Source organism: Eschrichtius robustus, unplaced genomic scaffold (assembly GCF_028021215.1).
Source record: "Eschrichtius robustus isolate mEscRob2 unplaced genomic scaffold, mEscRob2.pri scaffold_350, whole genome shotgun sequence".
In the NCBI taxonomy this organism is placed as follows: Eukaryota; Metazoa; Chordata; class Mammalia; order Artiodactyla; family Eschrichtiidae; genus Eschrichtius; species Eschrichtius robustus.
Window position 1 is genome coordinate 275,413 of NW_027175301.1, and position 20,135 is coordinate 295,547.

Below are 20,135 nucleotides of genomic sequence, written 5' to 3' on the forward strand. Positions count from 1 at the left end.
ATATTGTAACCAAGCAGAACTGTGTGGGGCCCTCTTGGGGACAGACACCCCTCCCCACAATGTCCCCTGCCTGCATCTTATTTGTAGAAGAAGCTTGGCATCTTTGACTCCATAATGTATCTATCTCTTCTGCTGCTTTAATCTCTGAGTCATAAACCTCTGCTTAGCTCTACACGTAGACATGATAATCATTAAAGGAATTTTGCTTACAGCTTAAGATTTGTGCAAACAGCCCCTCACCTGAATCTTGTTTCCCACAGGGAGATAAGGAAGTATGAACAAAAAAATAACGATTCTCTTGTCAAGATTTAAAGGAACATTGTGACCAGACTCACATCAACCCAAGTCATCTGACCAAGAACAAAGTTTTCACAACCATCCTTGGACCCTTGCTGGTGACCACATGTCACTTCCTGATCTTAAACCTTTCTTGCTTCCTTCTTCCCTACAATAAAAAAAGTTTGAATTCTACCTTGAATTAAGATGGTTCTTTAAGACATTAGTCCGCCATCTTCTTGGTTTGCTAGCTTCCTGAATAAAGTCATTTTTCCTTGCCCCAACACCTTGTCTCTCAACTCAGTGGCCTCTTGTGCAGTGAGCAGTGTGAGCTTGAACTCGGTTACAATATATCATAAAATTCATCATTTTAAAACATGCAATTTAGTGGGTTTTAACATATTCACAAGGTTGTCACCACTATGTAATTCCACAACATTTTCATCACCTCAGAAAGAAACCATGTACCCATTAGCAGTCACTCCCTATCACCTCTTTCTCCAGTCCCTGACAATGACTAATCTACTTTCTGTCTCTCTCTTTCTCTGTATCCACATATTTGCCTATTCTGGACATTTCATGGAAATGGAATCATGCAATATATGGCTTTGTGTTTCTGGCTACTTTTACTTAGCATAATGCTTGTAAGTTTCATCCTGTTGTGACATGTATCAGTACTTCATTCTTTTTATGGCTGAATAATATTTCATTGTATAGATGTACCACATTTTGTTTCTCCATCCATCAACTGCTGAACCTATGGGTTGTTTCCACTATTTTGCTATTAGAGGCTTACCTAGGAGATGTTGTGGGTTCCATTCCATACCACTACAATAAAGCAAATATTGCAATATAGTGAGTCATGTGATTTCTTTGGTTTTCCAGTGCATATAAAAGTTATGTTTACACTATACTGTAGTTTATTAAATGTTCAACAGAATTGTGTCTAAAAAAATGTACATACCTTAATTAAGAAATGCTTTATTGCTAAAAAAATGCTAACTATTATCTGAGGCTTCACTGTGCTTTTGTAGTAACATCAGAGATCACTGATCACAGATCACCATAACAAACATAATAATAAAGAAAAAGCTTGAAGAGTTGCAAGAATTACTAAAAAAGTGATTCAGAGACACAAAGTGAGGAAATACTGTTGGGAAAATGGTGCTGATAGATTTGCTCCACATAAGGTTGCCACAAAATTTCAATTTGTAAAAAATGCATTATCTGCAAAACATAATAAAGTGAAGCACAATAAAACCAGGCATGCCTGTGTAAATAGTTGTGCTATGGTCATCCATATACAAATTTTTCTGTGACCATGTGTTTTCAGTTCTTTGGGTATATATGTAGGAGTGGAATTGCTAGATCATATGACAACTTTAACTTTTTGAGGAACTGCCAAGCTGTTTTCCAAAGGGGCTGTACCATTTTATGTTCTCATCAGCACTGTCTTAAGAGTTCCAATTTCTCCATATCCTCACTAATACTTGTTATCGTCTGTCTTTTTCATTATAGTCATCCTAGGGAGTGTGAAATTGTATCTCATTTTAGTTTTGTATTATACTTCTCTAATGGTTAACTGAACATTTGTCATTTGTATAGCTTCTTTGTAGGAATGTGTGTATTCAAATCCTTTGCCCATTTTTAATTGGGTCTTTTTCTTGTTGAGTTGTAAGTTATTTATATATTCTGGATACTAGACTCTTATTGGATGCATGATTTGCAAATTTCTCCTGTTCTCTGTGTTGTCTTTTCACTTTCTTGATAGTGTCCTTAGAAGGACAAAAGTGTTTAATTTTAATGAAGTTCAACTTACCTATTTTTTCTTTTGTTGTTTGAGTTTTTGGTGTCATATATGAGACACCATTGCCAAATCCAAGGCCAGCAAATTACCCTATTTTTTCTTCTATGAATCTTACAGTTTAAGCTCTCACTGTAGGTCTTTGATCCTTTTTGAATTAATCTTTGTATATGGTATGAGGTAGGGTTCCAACTTCACCCTTTTGCATGTAAATATCCAGTTGTCCCTGCATCATTTATTAAAAAGACTATTCTCCCCTCCCCACATTGAATTATCTTGGCACCCTTTGCAAAAATCAATTGACCATAAATGTAAAGTTTGTTTCTCGACTCTCAATGCCATTATGTCGCTATAAAAAGTTTATTTAATTAATACATTATTTTCCATGAGGCCTAACCTAGGACCACTTGGAGTAGAATCCATGTCATTTTTACCCACACTTATGAACAAATTTAAGTAGGGTGCCACAGGACCACATTTAGGAAAATGAAGCTGATTACTAGGTCTCTGAGAAATGAGGAATGGGAGGTAATGTGTTTTTTTTGAATTAGAAACAGCTTTGGAATAGAACTAGCAAAACCTGGATTTTGTGGCTTTGGGCAAGTTACTTCACCTCTAGGAGTTTTAGCTACTGTGAAATGGAGATGATGGCAGTCTCATGGGGCTGTGTTAGCATTCAGAGACAGAGGCTGTGAAAATGATGGCATAGTCTCTGGTACTCAGTAGGCTCTTTTATTATTATTATTATTGTTATCATTATTATTTTGTCTGCACCACACAGCTTGTGGGATCTTAGTTCCCTGACCAGGGATTAGACCCGGACCTTGGCAGTGAAAGCACTGAGTCTTAACCACTGGACCACCAGGGAATTCCCTGCAGTAGGTTTTTGACATAAAGTAGACTCACAGCTGGTATGTGGTCTTGTAGGTGCCCTCCCTCCTCACCCAGGGTGGTTATGTGGGATCAGGAGAGACAGGTTACTCAGGGCATGCCTGTGCCAGTTCCCATGGTTCTGTCCTGTCTCCTACACTGTGCAGCAGTTCTGGTTCCACTCCTCCACCTTTTCTGTCAGCTACAGAGTACAGGGTGGATAAAGAAGAGGAAAATAGCTCTCCACAGACTAGCTTTCTGGCTAGGTTTCAGGGAAGCCCAGTAGTGAACCACACAGTAATTAGGAAATACTCATATCTTGTTTTATATATCTAGAGCTTTGTTTCTATAGAAGAAATTACATAATTATTTTTAATAAAGTTTTTGCCAGTGTAGAACTGTGTCACAGCTGAGGGAATCGTGTCTGCTTTGGATCAGGAAAGCATAGCTCAGGTCCCTGGTTTACCTTGTGGTGGCCCCCAAATTGTAAGGAAAGGGCCAAGGGCCTAGGAGGAAACAAACCATCCTTGTTCTCAACAAGGCTTCTAAGCTTCAACTTAAATAGTGATGGTGTCACTAAGGCTCAGGAAGAAAGGGCATGGTGTCCTTTAACTTCTAATGCCTCTGATCAGAGTTGGCTGGTGTCAGGGGGCAAAAAAGATCTGTGGACTCACAAGACTCTGCTTACTAAATTGGGTTGTTGCCCACTCTTCCCCATCCCTCAAGTTCCTTCCTCTAAGCTAGACTCATTAAGTACTTTCTGGCTTGGTTGGCCTCCTCACTCAACCCTGAGATCCTCCCCTCTCCCCAGATTCTTCTTTCCATGTGGCCCTACTTCGATCCCTTAATGTTTTGGGGGTTCAGCAATGGGGAAATCCAGCTCCTGTTATATGACTGTCAGCTCCTGGGTCTCAGGGAGGCCATACTGTAATTTGTGCTGGTCAAACAGCTTGCACAGGACGCTGATGTAGAGTGCGTGGTACTTGTCCACTGTCTTTTTGTTTGGCTTCTTAATCTTGGGAATTGGCAGGGGCTCCCCAGCTGTGGGGAAGGAGGAGAGACAAGCATCAGACCTTTCCCCCCACCCAACTCAAATTACCCATTCCTCAGAGGGAGCCACATACTGAGACTCAGTATCTGGGTCCTCTCCACTTCCGTTGTTCTTCCCCTCTGCTCCAACCCCATCCTGTCCCATGTTCTCCAAATACCTAATCTCGTGCATGCTTAAGAGAATGAGAATAAACTCAGAGTGCTGAAGGAATGTATACGAATAATGATGCCCTCATGGCAGCTGTTGAACTGAGTCCCTCCCATGAATGGCCACGGCTCTGATCTGTTTAGTTGTCCTCCCCACCCTGCTCTCAACCACAGCTACTGGAATTCCCATTGCCTGTCCCAGCTGTGTGCCGGGTCCCCTGAGACTTGAGGGATGACCTGGGTTCGGGGAATCAAGGACCAGAGTGGTCCAAAGATGCTGGAAAACTTACCAACAGTGACAGTGGGCCGATTGAAAGGCAAGAATCCCCAGGATCTCTAGTGAGACCCCGGCCGTGGGAGGTAGAGAAACTTAGTCTCAGGGTTTTTTTGATTCTGTCCTGCAAGGTTTTTTGGAAGAACTTTAGCCACGTGCCTTCAGGGAACTTCTCTTGATTGTGAACCTCATTCTCTCCAAAGGAATAGGAGGGGACAAGGTATGATCTGCAAAGAGACGGGCAGAAGTGTGAGTTCTCCCAGGAAGCTCCCCGCAGTGAAACCCTCTCCAAGGTAGAAAACCTCTACAATCTCCCCATTATAGGACTAGAGTCCAAACACCCAAGCATCTCCAGCCTTGTGTCTCATTTTTGCTATGCTCCACACCCACGTCCCACAAGGGAACCCTTTGAGGTGAGTTGCTGCACCTTGTCTTGTGATGGGAGGAAAGTAATCTCAGGAAATCTAATAGCCCTTATTGTACCCAGCATCCAGAGTGATCTTCCTAAACTGTGCGTCTAGACATGTCACTCCTCTCTTTAAAACTCTTCCAGAGCTCCTCACTTTGTACCACACTGCTTAGCATGGACTTTGTGCTCTAGCCTTGTCTACTAGCTAGCTTCCCCTCTCCCCAGCCTTTTGTTGCAATCTGCTTAGCCATACTAAGTGTGCCATGTTCTCGCTTGTCTATGCGTCTTTGTACATCCTGCTCCCTCTGCCAGAAATGCCTTCCCTCTGTCTTTACGTGGGTAATTCTATTTCAGCCTTCACTACTCAGCTCCAATTTCATCCCCTTGAACAACCTCCAGTTCTTTGACCCGCTCCAATTCCTTCCACTCCCACTCCCCGTATCTAGTGATTACCTTTTCCTTACACTAACACTACCCCAACTCTGTACTACAGTCATCACCTTGCCTGGCTGACTCCCAGTAGACAGCAAGCTGATCAAAAGGGGGAACTATGTCTTATTCATCTTTGAACCCCAGGGCCTGGCATAGTGCCAGACATCTCAGCATAGGCCTTCACTGAATGCCTGAGTTCTTCTCCCTTTTGGTCTGACTGGTAATGCCTACTAATACTTCAATTCACAGTTCGGATGTCACCTACTTATGAAACTTCTACTTTGGGTGAAAGGCTTTCCATCAATTGGTGCTCTCATAGTGCTTTATACATATGTCCATTATGTCACAGCTTTCATTCAACAAATAGGTATTGAGTTCTTTCTATGTGCCAGCACTTTTTTAAGCCCTGGGGACACATCAGTGAACATAATGGATTAAAAAAACTCTGTCCGCGTGGAGCTTACCTTTTATTAAGAGAAGACAGACAATAAACAGTAATAATGAACAAATACAAAACCATATATGTAAAGAAATAAAATTGATGACGTATGAGGAGATAAGTGCAATGGGGAAAAGATCCAGCAGGATGGTCAGGATAGACCTTATTGAGAAGAGACATTGAGCAAAGACCTGGAGAAGGTAAAGAAATAAGCCTAAGAGTTATTTGCAGGAATAATGTCCCAGACAGAGGGGACAGCTAGAGCAAAGACCCTAAGGGAGGAATGTGTGGCTTGTTTGAGGGATAGCAAGGAGGCCAGTGTAGCTCTAATAGAGTGAGCAAGGGGGAGGGCAGTGGCTGATGAGATCAGAGAGGTGGCAAGATGATTTAGGGTCTTGCAGGTCCTTGCAAAGACTTTGGTTTTTCTCGGGGTGAAATGGGAGCCACTGGAGCATTTGGAGTAGTGACATGATCTGACTCACACTGAATAGGATCATCCTGGCCATGGTTGAGAATAGACTCTTGGATGTGAGGGAGGCAAGGATAGAAGCAGAGAGAGCACTTAGGAGACTGTTGTAATAATCCAGGGGCGAGACGATGGGGTGGTAAACCACGGGGCGATAGTTGAGATGGTAAGTGGTTGGTTTCTGGATATATTTTGTAATTATATGTGAACATGTCTGTCTTCCATTGGACTGGGAGTTCCTTAAAGACAAGGACTAGGTCTTATTTATTTTTATATCCTTAATGCCTAGTACTATGCCTGACACACAGTAGCTGTTTAATAACTGCTGAATGAATGCATTCTATTTCTCAAAAAGATTATATGCTCTTTGGGGGCAGTATACATGTCTTTTGCATCTTTGCAATCCGCTCAGCATCAAGCCCAGTGCCTTCCTTGCCCTGGGTAAGTTTTCTCGGCCTCACAGTTCATGGGTTGATATAGGCTGAAGCCCCACTTCCCCAGACCCCCAGCCTACCAGGCTAATGGGCAGAAGGTAAAGGTCTTTTACTGTTTTTTCTCCAACTTCAAGTTTTAAAAGTACCCACCAGAATGTGTCTGGAGGCCCAAACACCCTTAAGGCACAGTGTGAGCGAGTAGAGAAAAGCAATCAGAATGAAGAGGGAACCACCTCTAACAGGTTTCCAAGGAAGGTTACCATTCTGGAGAGGTGCTACAGAGGACCTATGGCACCCTGATGATAGGGCATCAGAACCTAGGGACCCACCCTGTCTTCAGTGCCAACCTCACAAAACCTTTACACTGTTTAAGGAAGACGGTAGAGGCTCCTGGGTGGCACAAGAGGGCTTCAGCAGCTCCACCCACCACAATAACCACAGCATTGCCCGAACCTTTCTTGGTCAGCAAATACTTCAAGCCCAACTCACTCACTGGGCACACACCTGTGAAACCAAAGAGTCAAGTGGTATAACAAACTTGGTGCTTGGGGACGGGATAAGGGGTTCCTCGAGGGTCTTCCTGCTGGAGACAGTTCTTCTGTCTCCTGACTGTGCTTGTTTCCACTCTTCTGTCTTTAACCTCCATATCGTGGGTTAGCCCTGAGGTTGGTCCTTAAGGTCAGCTTCTTGCCTTGCAGCTCTGCGCTACTACAGGTGGGGATACATTGAGTTCTTCTGCCTAATTTCTCTTAACTCTATAGGATTTAAGCCCATCCCTTCCTTCTCTACCCAGGAACCACAGCTGTCTTCCACTCTCCCCAGGCTGATGGCAATTGAGGCTCTCCAGAGTTCTCTTCCCTAGGAGTAATGAGGAATAGCCACCACCAACATGTTTCCTCCTTAGAGCAACCTGGCAAAGGGAAGCCATTGGCTGGGGGTTCTGGAGAGTAGGCAGACCCAGAATCCTGTCCAAGCCAAATTGAAATGTAGATGAACCGTGGAATGAGGATGACATCTTGCTGCTCTACAACAGTCACAGAGTCTTTCCACACCTCTGTTTTCCAACTTTGCCCTGTGCTCACCTTCTGTTCTCTCTTGGGATGGCAGACATTGGCTCCAGGCCACAGTCCTTGAGATCCAGGGTCATACCAACCTCAGAGGGGAGTAGAATCATCCTCTGGGACTCTAGTGGTCCCACCTGGCCCCTCCAGATATCAATGTATCTTACATTTAATGTTTGGCTTTGGTTGTTTTCTGGTGTCCAGAAGGATGGATATTCATCCAAAGAGAAGGACATTTGGCACAGTACCACGGCTTGAAGCCTGGCATGTGGAAGTTGTCCTGGATTCTGACGGATGCCTATCCTTTATGCCTTGATGTCTTATGCAAGTTCAAAGGGGTTCTCAGGAGATGAAGGTCATGGGCCAGGAGGGTACCAGCTAGTATGAAAGACTTAAAAGTGTCTTTGAGACACCCTGAGATGAGAGCTGCTAAATAAATGACTGGTCAAAAGAAGCCAGTTGACATCCCTCAAAAATCAGGCAAAGTTCATCTGAGCTGTCCCATTCATGCCTCATTTTCCCTCTATTTGGTTTTGATATTTGGCTTTTGCTTTCTGCTTTCCACTTTGGCTTTGATCCTGAACTCCAGGCTTCTGCTTCCTCCTCTGAAAGGATCCATGGCAACGCTTATGAATGCATATAACTTATCCTGCTGCCTAATCAAACCCTGCCTCTCGGATCTTGGACAGAACCTGAGGCTTGGTCACATATTCCTGTTACTGGCCCAGTGTGTTCTGGACTCATTTTCTACTAAGAAGTCCTCTTCCAGCAGGGAGTGAGAACTGGACTGACTGTCAAATCTTATAGAAGTTGGAGCCCTGAGGTAGGTCAGAGAATGGAATGATTTCTTATACCCACCCACTGACATCATATAATCTCACACAATTGGGATCCAGAAGATCCCTTCCAAGGTCCCTACATAAAGAGTGATGGCTGGGAAATTCTGAGCAAAGCCAGTGGCCTCAGTGGCAAAGTTGATGAAGACACCATAAGAGAGAATGCCATGGGGGTGGTTGGCAATGATATAGTTGTGTTTGGGACAGAGGTCATGAGTCTTCACCAGCTGTTAGAGGGAGATTGAATCAGAGTAGTGGATAGAAGGAAGAGAGGACATGTGGACTCAGATCCCAGTAGGTAGCCTGTGTTGCCCTTGGGCAGCCCCAAATCCCTATTCACTGGGATGTCTTCACTGCCACAGGATTGCCAGGGATTATGATGCTCAGAGAGGCTGACCTGGGTCTGCCACTCTGAGGCAAGGTGTTATCCATTTGTCTCCCCACCTGCCCATCCATCTTGGGTCCCTATTCTGCAATATGCCTCTGGGCCTTTATGTCCACTGCTGGCCACCAAAGCCTTTGAAACCATGGGGCTGAATAGGGAGGAAGAGTCTGGGTAAGAGGGAATGAGGGTACCCAGAGGTAGCATAGTCACCTTTACTGGGAAGTAATTTGGAAATAATTCCAGAGCGTCCAGTTTCATACCCAAGTTGAACGCCTACCACCTGCAGGTATGGAAGGGAAGGGAAGACTGGGTGAGATCTTGCCAATCCCTCTACTTCTCTCGGAGGTGGAGGGTTCTTCCTAAAATCTTCAGGTCACTAGAGGGGCCTCCTTCTCACATTTCCATATCTTGGGCACAGAGCTATAGGTACTGTCCCTAAATCCAACTCCCAAGGAGACACAGGAAGTCCCGGCCCCTCTGGAGAAGTCAGAAAGGTGGGAGGGAAGTAGTAGGATGCTGGGAGCACCTTCCCAGAAACCAGCCTCAATTCTTCCTGGGAAACCTGGCAGAGACCTCTGTTCCTTGCTGAGCTTTGCCCTCCTGTCTCCCTTTGCCTTCCTGTGCTCCTCTCCCTCTCTCCTTCGCTTCGCCTCCCTGACCTCCTTTCCTTTCCCTTTCCTCTTCTTTCCTCTCCCCACCTCTTCTCCATCTGTCTCTCCCACTCTCTCCTTCCACCCCCACCCCATCCCTGTGGTTCCATCCTTGGTACAGAGAGGGACCACCACTCTTCCCCTGTTTCTTACCTCACTGTGGGTGTTCCAGTCATAGGCGAGCCAGGCTAAGGCGAGCACGCACGGCATCCCGAATTTAGTGAACACCAGAAAGTAGGGTATAAGAAGAATAGGAATAGCTCCTGAGGGGACACAAAGGGTTCGTGCCCTTCAGTTCCCTTCAAGTTTAATACACCTATCATAACCCCAATCTCTGCTCTGTAGTGAAGGAGCAGGTCGAGGCCGGTGTGAGACTCTTCTCTCCTCATCACACCCCCCAACACCCTACCACACTCCTAGCTCTGCTGTGGTCCGGGATGACCTCTGAGTCCCTGGATCTGGGTCCCCTTGATGGCTGGTATCTTAACTGAGGAAACAGCAGAACCATGACGTTCTCAGAGTAGCTCCTCAGCTGGGGTCAAAGGACAGCACTACTTGGCAATTGGAAGCAAACAGCATCTTGGGCCGGTGGCTTACATCCCCATTCTGGGACCTCAGGAAGTCCTTTCTGAAAGCTCAACCCTCCTTCCTTTGTGCAACTGCTCTGTCAGCACATTCCAGTGGAGAGGGGCAGCCTGCAGTGTATGGGCTGTTTGATGCTGAGAAGAAAACACATATTAGAAACTGCTTTACTTTGTTCAATTTTGTCCCATTAGAAATCTCTCAAAAGTTCAGAAGGGAGAAAAATCGTCTCTGTTAGCAAAGGGTCACAGCAGGCTATGAAATGCAGATATGATACATCTTACAGCAGTGGGAGTTGAATTCCATTTTAAAATCTGCATTCATGAGAAAGAGGGGCTCAGTACAGATATTGTGAATTTAAAAATACCCAGCTAAAAGAATGACTTCTTTGACAAGATAATATCATAGTAGATAAAAGTTTCAGAGAAGGGGAAGAAACTCAAGAGTTACCTGCCAGCAGGTTTGTCTCTCGCATTTTGGGCTTAGATGAAAATAACAGGAAAAAGATGGAATGGGCATTAAAAAAAAAAAAAAAAAAAAAAAAAAGTTGTGTTATGGAGTAGAAGAAACCTTAATGATAGGCTGAATTTCCCTTACAAGAGCTGGCTGAAGGGGTTGTTGTAAGCATACCAATTAAATAGGAAAAATAACAGGGGGAGGAATTTATGGGAAGATTGCCATGGATACAAATCTTGCTACCTCTGACCCTCATAAAAGATGAGAGTAAATTTGCTGGGTAAGCTTCAGAAGAAAACTCAGATAATGTTAAATATGAATCATCATTAATTTTTTTTCAACTTCTTTATTGGTGTATAATGGCTGTATAATGGTGTGTTATTTTCTGCTTTATAACAAAGTGAATCAGCTATACATATACATATATCTCCATATCCCCTCCATCTTGCATCTCCCTCCCACCCTCCCTATCCCACTCTTCTAGGTGGTCACAAAACACCGAGCTGATCTCCCTGTGCTATGTGGCTGTTTCCCACTAGCTACCTATTTTACATTTGGTAGTGTATATATGTCCATGCCACTCTCTCACTTCGTCCCAGTTTACCCTTCCCCCTCCCCATGTCCTCAAGTCCATTCTCTAGTAGGTCTGCATCTTTATTCCAATCCTGCCCCTAGGTTCTTCAGAACCATCTTTTATTTTTATTTATTTTTTTTAGATTCCATATACATGTGTTAGCATATGGTATTTGTTTTTCTCTTTCTGACTTACTTCACTCTGTATGACAGTCTCTAGATTCATCCATGTGTCTACAAATGACCCAGTTTCATTCCTTTTTATGGCTGAGTAATATTCCACTTTACATATGTGCCACATCTTCTTTATCCATTCATCTGTCGATGGACACTTAGGTTGCTTCCATGTCTTGGCTATTGTAAATAGTGATGCAATGAACATTGGGGTGCATGTGTCTTTTTGACTTATGGTTTTCTCAGGGTGTATGCCTGGTGGTGGGATTGCTGGGTCATATAGTAACTCTATTTTTAGTTATTTAAGGAACCTCCATAGTGTTCTCCACAGTGGCTGTATCAATTTACATTCCCACCAACAGTGCAAGAGGGTTCCCTTTTCTCCACACCCTTAGAGGGATTTTTTTTAGTAGATTTTAAAAGTATTTAATTTAATGGGATTTTCTACACAGATGATCATGTCATCCGTGAATTAGGAAAGTTGTATTTCTTACTTTTCAATCTGTATGCTTTTCTTTCTATTTTTTTTCCCCTCTTGCTTTATTGCACTTGCTAGGACTTTTAGTATGATGTTGAATACAAATGGTGAGAGTGAACATCCTTGCTTTGCTCCCCATCTTAGGGAGAAAGCTTTCAGTCTTTCACCATTAAGTATGATATTACCTGCAGGTGTTTTTTTTTTTTTTTTTTTTTTTTTTACAGATGCTCTTTATCAAGTTGAGAAAATTTCCTTCTATTCCTAGTTTGCTGAGAGATTTTATCATGGATTAAAGTTTGGCAAATGCTTTTTCTACATCAACTAATATAATAGTGTGTGTTTTTTCTCCCTTAGGTGGTTAATATGTTAGGCTACATTGATTGATTTTCAAATATTTACACTTGCATTCTGGGACAGAGCTCACTTGGTCATGGTATGTTAATCTTTGTTTGATTTGCTTGTATTTTTTTGAGGATTTTTGCATTTATATTCATGAGGGATATTGGACTGTAGTTTTCTTTTTTGTACTGATTTGTCTGGTTTTGGTATCAGGGCCTGGCCTCATAAATGAGTTGGGAAGCGTTCCTTCCTCTTGTATTTTCTGAAAAAGATTGTTTAGAATTTGTGATATATCATCTTTAAAATGTTTGGAAGAATATGCTGTTGAAACCAACTGGGTCTGCAGATTTCTGTTTTGGAAGGTTTATAACCTTCCAAAATTAAAATTTACTTTAATTAATAGTTACAGATTATCTATTTATGTTGGGTGAGTTTTGGTTGTTTGTGGTTTTCAAGGAAGTCTTCAAATATAATTGTTAATTTGTCTATTTTTTTTCCAGTTCTGTCAGGTTTCACTTCATATATTTTAAAGCTCTATTGCTAGGTGCCTAGAAATTTAGGATAGTTATGTCTTCTTGGTGAATTGACCCTTTTACCATTATGTAATATCCTTTTTCACCCTTGGTCTTGATTTTAAAAAAATAAATTGAAACCTGTACACCCTCACATTACTAACGATTACTAGTTTAAGTTAAAGATGGTATACCAATATGAATCTAAGTGGGTCCTTTCTTCAAATCATTTCTGATTCATTTTGCTTGCTCACTATTCCCATATAGTAATAGTCAACATTTACTGTACACTCATCATGTAAAACTAAGTATTTTATATGTGTATTTTATTTAATCTTCATAAAACCCCCATTAGGACAATAATCATTCTCATTTTGTGAATGAGGAACCCAGGTTCAGAGAAGTTAAATAACCACTTAAGGTCACACAGCCAGCTAGTGGGTGATCCAGAGTTGAGAACTCACACTCTTCCTCCAGAGACTGTACTCTTTGCCACTGAGCTCTAATTATTTCTTTCCTTTAGTCAATTATTAATTCCCGTCAGTTCTGTCCTCCAAACATCTTTCAAATTGTTCTATTCCCCACCTCCATGCTACCATCCCGTGCAAGCCACCATTCTCTCTCTCTAAGCTGACTGCCAATGTCTTCCCAACAGGTTACCTGCTTCAATTTGAACCATGATGCAGCCAGCATGCTAAATGCAAATCTCTGTCCTTCTATAGTCTATAACCAAGAACATGGCTGGTTTGTCAAAGAGACATTTCTGTGGTCCTGTGATTACTTAATGGATCAAAATTAGTGATAAATGTGAGAACCTATGGGGGTTAATGGTAATTCAATAATTCAACAACTCACATGTCTTCCTATGACTCTTAGGATACAGTCCAGTCTCATAACCTTGGTTCTGAAGGTCCTCGGTGATGGAGCCCCTGGCCATCCCCTGGTTCTCTGCATGCCACCATACTGTTCTTCTGTCAGTTTCTTCAACTCATTGTGTTCCCCAGTCTCTGGGCTTCTGTGCATGTTGTCCCTTTTGCCTGGAAGACTCTTTCCTCAGCTCGTTGCCTGGCTAGCTCCTGTTCATATTTCAGGCCTCAGGATAAATGTCACAGTTTCAACATTTTGGAGTTATCTTTAACTTCTCTCTCTTTCCAAAAAAAAAAAAAATCTCTCCCATTCATCCTCCTGCCTCTGTCTCCATTGCCACTGCTGTGGTCCAGAACTTGATCTCCTCTGGTCTGGACTGCAGCCTCTTGTCTATTCTTGCCTGCTGGTCTCTTCCCCTCCAGTTTATTTTCCATGCCGCAAATATATTTTTAAGGCGCAGTCATAATGTTGTTTGCCTCCTCTGAAACCTTCAGTATTTTCCCACTGCTGACAGGATAAAGTCCAAACATGTTAGCCTGCTGTTTAAGGCCCTCCATGGGCTGGCCCCACACACCTTCTTGGCCTCATCTCTCAGCACCGGCACTCACACCCCTTATGATCTAGCATGAGGTGATCATAACCACGCTACTGTAAGGACACAGGGTGATCTTAAGTGGCTCATGGATGGAAAGTTATTTTAATGTGTAGTGAATAAAAGTGAATTCATGGTGGTAATGTAAAGTTTCCTGTTAGAATATATTAACTTAGGTTACAGGAATGAGTCAATTTGGAGAAAAAATGTTAAGTAATAATAGCATAAGTGGTACTCAGCTGTGGGAAGAACCAGAAGGTGGGATGCAAATGGCTGAAGAATGGGAAACGGGGGTCCAACCACCTTAGTCTACTCCCCATTCTTTCAACCCACCATGCAATTTCACCTCTCCATGCCTTTGGTGATGCTGTTCCCTTATTCTGACTACCCGCTCTCCAACTTTCTGTCTATATCAAAATTCTCTCAGCCCTCAAGGCTTAAGTCAAATGATACCTCCTTGATGATATCTTTGCTTATTCTCTGGTCAGAATGAAGAGTTCCCTCCTCTACACACCCACAGCACATTACTTCTGCATCTATTTGGCCCTGTTTCATTTTGCTGCTTGTGTAGTTAGCACCTTACATGGCTGGCCCTTTGCCTTTTAGACAGTAAGCTTCTTTTTTTTTTAAATAAATTTATTTATTTTTGGCTATGTTGGGTCTTTGTTGTGGTGCACGAGCTTCTCATTGCAGTGCCTTCTCTTGTTGCGGAGCATGGACTCTAGGCACGCGGGCTTCAGTAGTTGTGGCTCTCGGGCTCTAGAGCACAGGCTCAGTAGTTGTGGCGCATGGGCTTAGTTGCACCATGGCATGTGGGATATTCCCTGACCAGGGCTCGAACCGTGTCCCCTGCATTAGCAGGCGGATTCTTAACAACTGCGCCACCAGGGAAGCCCTAGACAGTAAGTTTCTTGAAAACAGCCTTCAGCACAGTGCCAAGCACAGGAGGATGACTCAGGATAAATATATTTGTTACATTCAGTTGTAGCACAGGGAAGTTTGATTTCAAAATTCTCCAAGTGACAGGTGAATGTTAACAGGGAAATAAACCACCAATGCCCTTATTCCAAATAAAGAAAGGCCTCCTGAGGTTCCAGGGTGTGCATGAGTGTGTAAGGCTATGGGCAGCCCGTCATTTCTAGTGTAAAACGAAAACCCGGCGTCTTAATCAGTTGGCTCAAAGCCTTCAGAAATCCAAGAATGTGGCTGGTTTGTCAAAGACGAGTTTCTGTGGCTTTGTGATTACTTATTGGATCTGTATTACCATAAATATGAGAACCCGCGAGAGTAAAAAAAAGATAACTTAGTAATTCAGCAAACATAGACGAAGCATACCTCATGTGAAATATCTGTGCTAGAAGCAATGGGGGCAGGCTTGGGGCCTGGAAGGAGGAGGGTGAAAAGCATAAGTATGAAAATGATGAAAATAACTTAAGTATGGTTACTGATAACTTGTAAGAGCATTTATTGTCAACAAGCACACTGTTCAGCACTTAATGTACATTAGCTCATTTAATCCTCTCATGACCCTGAGAGGTAGATAATTTTGTTATCCCCATTTTACATATGAAGAAACTGAGGTTCAGAGACGTCACATATCTTCATTTCAAGCTTTGGGGAAGAAAGTAGGTAGCATTTGTTGAGTCTTTATTATGAACCAAGAGCTACTTTAAGCACTTTGTGTATGTTTAATTAATTTTAAGTCATATTAAGACATGTAAAAAATAATGTTCCTGCTTTCCAGAGACTCATAGTCAAGAGGGGAAAACTGACACCATACATAATGGATATATCCTAGAGGGTGAGAACAATACAGTTAGGGTTCAAATGTCATTATATGGGGACCAAAGGAGAAGGCCATTCTTTACTACCAGGCAACCTAGAAAGCCTTCTTGCAGAAGGTAAGAGTTAAATTGAATCTTGAAGGAAGAGTAGGGTTTTGACAGATGGATTTGTGGCGGAAGGGCCTTCCACGCACAAGGAAGAGCTCAAATGAAGGCCTGGAGATGGAAGAGTCCAAGGTCTGTGAGTAATACCATAACCTGCAAAAGTACAGGGAGCATGGGAAGCCATGGAACAGGAGATGACACTGGGAGGGAGCAGGGGAGCTCAGGACCCATGTTGAATGGAATGAGAAGCCAATGATTGTTCTTAGCAGAGGAAGAGCGTGATTATATCTGCGTATCAGTAAGATCATCTGAGATGACTGTACGAGCAGGAGAAACGGTAGGCAGAGAGGTCAGCTAAGAGTTGCAGTGACTTAGATGAGAGGCAATGGAAACGTGAAATCAGCCACTACTTCAGAAATCAATTTGAAAGATACTATGGAGGCAGAATTTTCAGGGGTTTGCAGTTGACTGGATGTAGGGGGTGATGGAGAGGGAGTAGTGAATGATGCCTTGAAAGGGCCTGTGGGAATGCTCGGAAGGTATCAGAGTCTCTGTTTGCCTCATTTTCTAGGATCTAGTTACTCATTATTCTTCCTGAAGGTGCAATAAATTTAGAGTCTAGGGTGCCTGTCTCAGAAGTGGTAGTCACTCTTCTGTTGATCAAACGTCTTCTAAGGTGGGGTGGTTGGGCTCTGATGTCAATTTCTATAACAGAAAGAAAATGAACATCTACTGAGGGTTTTCTTTCCTCTTTGATTTTCAGAATGGTCTTGAGAGCTCTGTTCTACAATGGTAGAGGGTGAATGACTTACTTGCACAAGCTCACACAACAAGTAAATGGCAGACCTGGTCTGTCTGACTCTCAAGAGTATGTTCTATTTTTTGTATTATCAGCAACCAGAGATAGGAGGCAGACACACACACACACACACACACACACACACACACACACACACACAAAGATGTCCATGAGAGAGAAAAAAGAACAAGAGGTGGACTTAAAGGTCTTTACTGAGGAGAAGAAATCTGAAAGAATCAACAGTGTCAAGCTTGGTCTTGCAAGAAACATAACAATGACAAGACGTGGCTCCTGTTTTCATGGAGCTTACTGGGTAGAGGAGGCATAGGGTATAAAGGCTGCTATGCAACCAATTTTTCCAAAGTGCTCTGGACTTTCAGAGATAATGTAATCTCAGGTTGCCAGGAAAATGTTGCAGAGAAGGTATGACTTGAGCAATATCTCAAAGGAGGGGTTGTCCATGGATAGTCCAGGAAGGGTGTTCAGGGAATCTTTTAAGTGGAGGAAATAGAGCAGAGGTGAAGGAGTGAGAGAGTAAGTGCCCTTCACATTTGTTCTGTGAATAGATTGCCTGGAATACGAGCTTCGCCTAGGGGAAGAGTAGGGGGATGAGCTGGTAAAGAGTTCGAGGCAGAGAGTGCAGCAGTGCCTTGAATGCCCAGGATAACACATTTGTACTTCATCAAGTAGGCAAGGGAAAACCACTGACTATTTCTGAACAGCAAAGGGCTGTAATCAAAGATGCATTTGAAAGACTCTCCTGGTTGTAGGCAGTGGAATATATGGGAGAGGGTGGAGAATAGAAGGCCAGGAAAGAGGATATTGCAACAGTTTAGATAGATGGCAATACAAGCCCAGAAAAGAAGAGACAGATGGAGAGCCATCTTTTAACTGGAAGCTGGGCCTCAGAGGGGCTCTCAGGAGCATTGCCTAATTCCAAGGGTCATGAATATTTATATTCCACATCTCCCCCAAACCATCTCTTCATTCTTCTCTCCTCGCTTCTTTTCTCCTTCTTGTCCCTCTGCCTTTTCTCTCCCCCTCTTCCCTACTTTTTCCCCCATCACTCCCAGTAGTGTTCAGTAATCAGCCATGATTCTCAACATCATTCAGGAAGGAGGAGAACCGCTGAGGGAGGCTCTGAGCAAGACAGAAAGAATGAAGGAAAGAGGGTGAGAAAAAGAAGGAAGAAATGAATTAGGAAGGAGGAAGGGAGGGAGGAAGGAAGGAAGGACACTTTTCTGTAAGGAGCATTTACTGGGAACCAGGCCATGGACCCATTTGGCAGTCTGGTGAAGCCCTTTTCTGAACAGTATTTTTTAATGCACAAAATAAAATACACAGAGTTGCAAAGGAAACTCATCATAGTAAAACACCGTTATCAAAATATTGCCAAAAATGTCATAGAGTAACATGGGCTTCTTGATTTATGCATTAAATAACCACACCTAATGGTAGTTCCAATAACTGTTGGAATTTGGACGTGGTAACGAGCATAAATGAACTTTTGAGATGACTGCAACAACTGGCATGTGAAATGTAAATCTCTGTCATGTCTATTATCGACAAATTCACAGGTATTTCTGTGGTTTGCTGCCTACATTCATCATTTCAATATGAAGTTAGTGAAAATAAACAGGTAATTTTTTCCATCCAAATTCAACGTTGTCCCTCCCTGCCTCATTCTAGGTCTATAGGTCCTTAGTTAAGAACCACTGCTCTACGGGGTCGTATAGCTTCCCACAGATTGGACTTAGCAGCCTCCTAACCTGTCCCATCCTTCAGGATGACCTTTCTCCACGTCCAGTTTCCAAACTTGCCCCTGTAGTTGGCTGCTCACAAAGCCCTGGTTTCTGACTGAGAAAAGCTTCAAGCTCTCAGCCCATTTGCCCAGCACCGATGACTGTCATTCTCTGAGTCCATTGAAGAACTGGCCCTTTCTCAAAATTCTGTCTAATGAGTCACTCATGCAGCCCACAGATTTTCCATAATTCTCTCATCATAGTCTTATCCTGGAAAATCACCTTACATCTACCAGTAACACCAACTCTGCCCCTGCCCCCGAATAGGTCTCTTTTCAGCTAGTTCACTGGGGACAGTCCTGAGAGAAGGTTGGGGTAATCTTTAAACCAGGAAACCTGCAGCCTCACTCCTGGTCTTCATGCCCCTCAGATGGGAGGAGAAAAATCTAATGAACTCAACAGTAGCCATCTCTCTGGGTGGAGAGGCACAGTCCTTCCCAGAGAGTGGGGACCAACGAAATGATCTCTTTGGAGCCCTCCTCATCTGGAGATTCCTGGTCTCTTTCTTCATCTGTTCCCTTGTGCTCTCCAGCCCCTGGGGTTCACTCACCTACAAAGACATAGACTGGGATCCACTGCAAAACAGAGAGTGTTTGGAGGCTTTCCTGAAGATACCGATGGGAGAGAAAGGCAATGGCCAAGGTGCTGTTCTGTTATGGTAAGAAGGCTGGTGCCTCCAAAGCTGAGCTGATTGCAGGTGCTTTGCTTTAATCTCATCACTGAGTACTTTTATCTGCTGGAGGTTTTAGCCTTGACCTAACGTTTCTCCAGTCTTCCCTGTTCTCTCCTCACCTCAACTTCCCACACACACACACCAGGCTTTAGATCATACTTTCTAATCTCTCTAATATGCATCCTTTCCCCACAGATGCTCAATTGCCTCAGGCTGGTTCTAGCTGTGTGTGTGGGAGGTGGGGTGGGGAGGAGGGGTCCCTCACAAATTAGTGCAGGAAAAGGGAATGGCTTAGGCCTCAAATAGGATCTCTGAAAAGCAGTCTGCTCTGGTGGATGCTCTTTGACTCCTCCTGTCTTCTTCTGAGAGCCACCTAGTCGACTAGAGCCTTTTTTTGCATGAATATCTAGACTTCTCAGATCCCTCCTTGTGCCTCTGTTCCCAGGGGTTCTGTACCAGTGGCCAGTGGGAGAAGCATTGCACAGAGAGCAGACCTGGCTTTCGGTCCTGGCTCCGCCAAGTTCCTCCCCGGATGCTGTGGGGGAATCGCTCTGTCTCTCTAGATCTGTTGTTGGGAGGCATTCTATCTGCTAAAGGCATGGACTTTAGAGCCAGATAGCTGGGGTTCAGATCTCAGCTCTTCCACTTACAAGTTGGCAAATCTCTGTGGCTCGGTTTCCCCAACTGTAAAATGGGGATAATAATAGAACCTGCTTCATAGGGTTGTTCTGAGGATTGAGTGAGTGAATGTAAAGCACTTAACACAGGGCCTGGCACACAGGAGGTATTACTGTAATTGTTTCCTATTATTATTCTTCGTTTAATTAAATGAATGACTACTGAACATCTATTATGTTTCAGGCTAA

General features: G+C 43.3%; 1 pseudogene; it reads right to left on the reverse strand.

The window, feature by feature from the left end:
* Window positions 1-3,836: 3,836 nt before the first annotated feature.
* Window positions 3,837-19,851, reverse strand: LOC137757777 (diacylglycerol O-acyltransferase 2-like protein 6; annotated as a pseudogene).
* Between the last annotated feature and the right edge of the window lie 284 nt (window positions 19,852-20,135).